Raw genomic sequence first — 5,418 nt, forward strand, 5'->3', positions numbered from 1 at the left:
CGTGTCCTCTTATTTCTACATTGTTGTAAACATTGTTGGGTATTTTATTTATTTTAAAGTACCCTCATTACTATTTGAGCCGTATCTGTCTCCTCTCCACTGTTTATGTAAATGCGTCTCTCCCAGAGCCTGTTAAAATGCACTTTGTGTCTCACACTGTTCCATTGATTATAAAACTGTATTTGAAGTCGTCTCATTATTCAGATCACACTGCTCGGCACGTCGGGCGCTTTGTCGGGAATGTTTCTGCTAAAATCTATTATCACCGTTATTATTATTATTCATTCACACCTGATGTAGTTGTCACAGCCTCCATTACTGCAGGGGAGTTTAGCCAGCGATGAGAGAGAGCAGGGGACGTGAGTGGAATATTGAGCACACGCATAGAGCCAGGAAGCCAAGACAGCCTTCTGCACCTGGGCAGATGGAGAGAGGAGCGGACGGCTGAGACACCCTGGGTCCTTTATTTATTCATACATGATTTATAAATTTCCCCAATTAAATCTCATGAAACCTACAGCCTATCAGAATTAATTTCACCATCTGGGATTAATAGGGGATAAAGTTATGAAAGTGTTATTTTATTATCTTTTAATCTTAAGAGTGATGATTAACAGGGAATTAACTCCAATGGATTAGTAGTATCAACGGACTAGGACAGAGAAAACATAGAGGAGACTAGTGTTTAATTACTAGGACTTGAAGCTAGGGAAGCTTAGTCCTTATTAGCATAGTTAGCTCAAATTTAATCAGGCACCGGCATGTGGTCCATGGCATCGATGGGATCCATGAGATCGCTGGGATCAATGGGATCCTTGAGATCCAGAGGATCTATGGGGCCATGATCCAGGCTCATGATCCTGGCTAATGTTCCTGGATAATGTTCCAGGCTAATGTTCCAGGCCATTCCGAACAGTGAGAACATAGAAACAACAACGCAAACACAGATGAAGGACACGTCTCAGTTTCACATACACGCTTTATTCTGCATCAAAGTATTGAAAACCGGTCATACAGTTAGTGGCTATGTGTTCCTGAGGGCATAGCCACCTGACAGAAGGAGACGGTTGGAGCAGGGAGATCTGGAGCAGAACCACCGGTAGAACCATCAACGTCGACCTACAGCGGGGTGAATCTCAGAGGCAGGACACAGTTCAGAACTAGCCCACTGCATTGGAACATATTATACCGTTTATCACTGTAGCTCCTCTGCCGGTGAGAATCATTTGGTTCTAGAAACATCTTTAGAAGATGATGTAGCCGTGTGATGGCGTGTTCCAACAGAGCACAGATTAAAGTTGAACTCCTCTGAGACTTTAAGACAGACGTATTGGGTGTTTAGGGAACACCGGTCCGCGGGGCAGTGAGCGCGTCGATGCTTGGCCCCGAGATTCCTGGGATTTCTGGAAGTTTGACCTCTATGGCGCACCGTAGCTCAGCTCCCGCGTGTGTTTAGTTTACCCCGATGGGTCCGGCCGTCCACCCGACTCAGTATCATACATGTGTTTCATAATGTCATACGTGTGTATCATGTCGCACGAAACAAACCCTGTAAAAAGCAGTCGATCTCATTTGCAAATACTCATATTTTTGGGGACATGTTACGATGCAAAAAATTTAGAAAATGAGTCATACCATACAAAAAATTAAATAACTTAAATAAATTAAACAAATAAATAAGTACATTTCCAATATTACTCAAAGGTGCAATGCACATTGGTGTCTGCAGTCAAACAAAAAATTATTCGTAGTTTTCCTTTTTTACAGAACTGAAGTTAGCCATCAACGTCCTCCTTTGCGCGTCCGGTTTGTCTGTCAATAAACGAGTTTCACGACCAGCATCAGCCAACAGCCGGGAGTCATCCGTCTCTCTGCCTACTGTTAGATTCTTATATAATAGATATCCCCTCTTTGTCCTCCTGATTCGCTCCTCGTCCCGTCTGGAGACGACGGCGGCGAGTTTGTGCTTATAATCCTCGTAACCCTCTGTGCAAAGTACAACATCACGTACCGGAGCCTCGTTGCAACCACTTCACATTTCAGCATTTAAAAAAAAAACAACCCTAAACCCGAACCCAAAACAACGAACCACACGGTAAGAACTCTCCGGAAGGAGCAGAGACAGCGGCATCCATTTTGCTTGCATAGCAAAGCGAAAGAAAACCAAAAGGTGGGCGATCGGAGAGAAGAAGCCCAGACGTCGTTAACGTTAAAGAGTTATTTACACATGAAGCAAGTCCTCTCACCGCCGTGAGACGGGAGATGAAGTGGTGAATATTCTGGGCCTCCACCCTGTGAGTTTCTGTACATAAGTGTGGGGGACAGGGAGGAGGAAGAGGAGGAGGACATATGTGTGGGTAAGAGAGGAGACACGCCAACATACACAGTTCACAGTTTTCGCGAGGGACAGTCACTGTAGTGAGAACACTGTGTGTGTGTGTGTTTGAGTGTGTATGTGTGTGTTTGTGTGTGAGAGAGAAAGACCTGTGTTTATACATTACATATTTTACAGCTTCAACCCCTCCTCCCTCCTTCCCTCCCTCCCTCCCTCCCTCCTTCCCCATCAACCGGTCAGAACCGGCCCACAAACCCGACCCCAAATCCAATCACTGACGATCATTCGGGGTGATTCTCCTCATCTCAGTGCCCTCGTCACGAGGTCATCAAGGGCAGGAACGTTGAGAAACTCTGAGGGAAAAAACACAGGAAGAATACATTAAATATCAGACTTTTAACAGTGTTTCCAACGTGACTCCAACATCCCTGCAGATCAATTAGAGATGGGAGAGACCTTGCAGGTGTCATTTTGACTTATTGCTGGTATTAAAGAATCCCCAGCCTGTGCAACAGTGTATCGAGCGGGTCGTTTTAGTAGCTACTGTCTGCCTCATGAAGTCCTACTCAGTCTGAGTTAAGTTTCAATCCTTGTAAAAACAGATTGACTCGTCTTGGAAACGTGTCTGGGTGGAGCCAGACGCATTTCAAACATCCAATGCAGCCCATTCAGACGAGCGCAACGACGGAGAGCCGAAGACAATGGAACACAACACTCACGGTTCAATCGCCGCCAACATTGTCGGCAGCACGGCCATCTTTCCAAAAGAGAAAACGTATTATCTCCGGCAGGTTATTTAAAGGTTATTTCAGAGGTCTTACAACCACTTCGAAGGCAGAGACAGACATTCAAGATGATACGTTTATTTGCTGATTCACCTTGAGAAGCAGGAGCAGTAATTATTTTGAACTCGATACGTCCGAGTAAATTGTGGTCTGAAAGCTTCTGAGGTCGACCGGCAACAATAAAGTTTTCCATTCTCCCAGTGTTGTGTCATGAGCTGTTGATGATGAGGCATATAATACCTGACATACGATATGATATAAGAGTACTTTATGGATCCACCTAATGTATTTGGTAAAGGTATTGTTGTCAGTAAAGTGCTCCTGCAAGTTCTGATGCAACATAACCTCGAAGCTTCTCAACAGTTGGAGAAATCTCTCAAGGAAAGATCGACTAAAATCCCTCCTGCTGGCTGTGGGACGACAATTAAGGAAGGTTCCAGAAATAAAACCACAAACCCCAGTAGACGTAATTAGAGTATTTTCTTTTTCTCAAACTTTAAGTTAGAAATTATAGTATGTTTTAGAAAGAATAAATGAAATAATTCGATTTTGCAGAATTTATTTTCCAACATCTTATCTCCCCTCGGTCTCTCTCTCTCTCTCTCTCTCTCCTCTCCCTCTCCCTCTCCCTCTCTCCCTCTCCCTCGGTCTCTCTCTCTCTCTCTCTCTCTCTCTCTCTCTCTCTCTCTCTCTCTCTCTCTCTCTCTCTCTCTCTCTCCCTCCCTCTCTCTCTCTCCCTCTCTCTCTCACCCTCCCTCTCTCTCTTTCTCTCCCCCTCTCTCTCTCTCCCTCTCTCTCTCCCTCCCTCTCTCTCTCCCTCCCCCCTCTCTCTCTCTCTCTCTCTCTCTCTCTCTCTCTCTCTCTCTCTCTCTCTCTCTCTCTCTCTCTCTCTCTCTCTCTCTCTCTCTCTCTCCCCCTCTCACTCCCTCTCACTCCTTCTCACTCCCTCTCTCTCCCTCCCACTCCCTCTCTCTCCCTCCCTCTCACTCCCTCCCTCTCCCTCTCACTCTCTTGCAATTTCAAAAATAAACATAAATAAATCAAAGAGCTCTTGTTTGGACCACTCACAGTACTCCCTCCTCTATAGGCTCCTCTTTGCTCTTCTCTCCCCTGCCTCCCCCCATCTCTCTCTCCTCCCCCCTCTTCCTCCCCCTCTCTCCTGTGATTTAATATTAATATAAATGAATACAGTAGAAGAAGAAGTGCCTGGAGTGGGAGGACTCACAGTGTTCCCGCCTCTGTGCTCCTCTTTTCCCCTCTCTCTTTTCTCCCCCATCTCCCCCCATCTCTCTCCTCCCCCCTTTTCCTCTCTCTCTCTCTCCCCTCAATCCCTACACCCTATCCATCTCCCTCTCCTCCCCCCTCTTCCTCCCCCTCTCTCTCCCCTCGATCCCTCTCCCCAATCCATCTCTCTATCCTCCCCCCTCTTCCTCTCCCTCTCTCCCCCCTGCCTCCCCCCATCTCTCTCTCCTCCCCCCTCTTCCTCCCCCTCCCTCTCTCCTGTCATTTAACATTAATGTAAATGAATACAGTAGAAGAAGAAGTGTCTGTCGCTGGAGGACTCACAGTGTTCCCGCCTCTCGGCGCGGCCGGGGGGGGGGTGGGGGTTCCCGGCGGGGGGGTGGTGGTCGGGGTGGGGTCTCTGCCTGGGGCCCCGCCCCCCGACGGAGGCCCCCCAGGACGCCATGTGCTCGCGCTCCAGCGTGGACACCATCACCATGCACTCCTCTGAGGGGTCAGAGGTCGCCGACGCCCACGAGCCGTTGTGCATCCGCGACCCCACACGACTCAGGGAGCCTGAGAGAGAGAGAGAGAGAGAGGGGGAGAGAGAGGGAGGGAGAGAGGGAGAGAGAGAGAGAGAGAGAGAGAGAGAGGAGAGAGAGAGAGAGAGAGAGAGAGGGGAGAGAGAGGGAGGGAGAGAGAGAGAGAGAGAGAGAGAGAGAGAGAGAGAGAGAGAGAGAGAGAGAGAGAGAGGGAGAGGGAGAGAGAGAGAGAGAGAGGAGAGAGAGAGAGAGAGGAGAGAGAGAGGGGAGAGAGAGAGGGAGAGAGAGAGAGAGAGAGAGAGAGAGAGAGAGAGGGGGAGAGAGAGAGGAGAGGAGAGAGAGGGAGAGAGAGGGAGGGAGAGAGGAGAGGGAGAGGGAGGGAGAGAGAGAGAGAGAGAGAGAGAGGGAGAGGGAGAGGGAGAGAGAGAGAGAGAGAGAGAGAGGAGAGAGAGAGAGAGAGAGAGAGAGAGAGGGAGAGAGGGAGAGAGAGAGAGAGAGAGAGAGAGAGAGAGAGAGAGAGAGAGAGAGAGGGAGA

At 48.4% G+C, this 5,418-nt stretch overlaps 1 long non-coding RNA gene across 1 annotated transcript; it reads right to left on the reverse strand.

Annotated features, from left to right (window-relative positions):
- Positions 1-961: 961 nt before the first annotated feature.
- LOC115538884 (uncharacterized) lies at positions 962-4,735 on the reverse strand. Its single transcript, XR_003975608.1, has 2 exons — positions 4,687-4,735; positions 962-2,688 (listed from the first exon to the last, which is right to left on the reverse strand). It is a non-coding gene; the product is annotated as an uncharacterized LOC115538884 (long non-coding RNA).
- Positions 4,736-5,418: the final 683 nt, after the last annotated feature.

The sequence above is a fragment of the Gadus morhua genome, unplaced genomic scaffold, assembly GCF_902167405.1.
Source record: "Gadus morhua unplaced genomic scaffold, gadMor3.0, whole genome shotgun sequence".
Lineage (NCBI taxonomy): Eukaryota > Metazoa > Chordata > Actinopteri > Gadiformes > Gadidae > Gadus > Gadus morhua.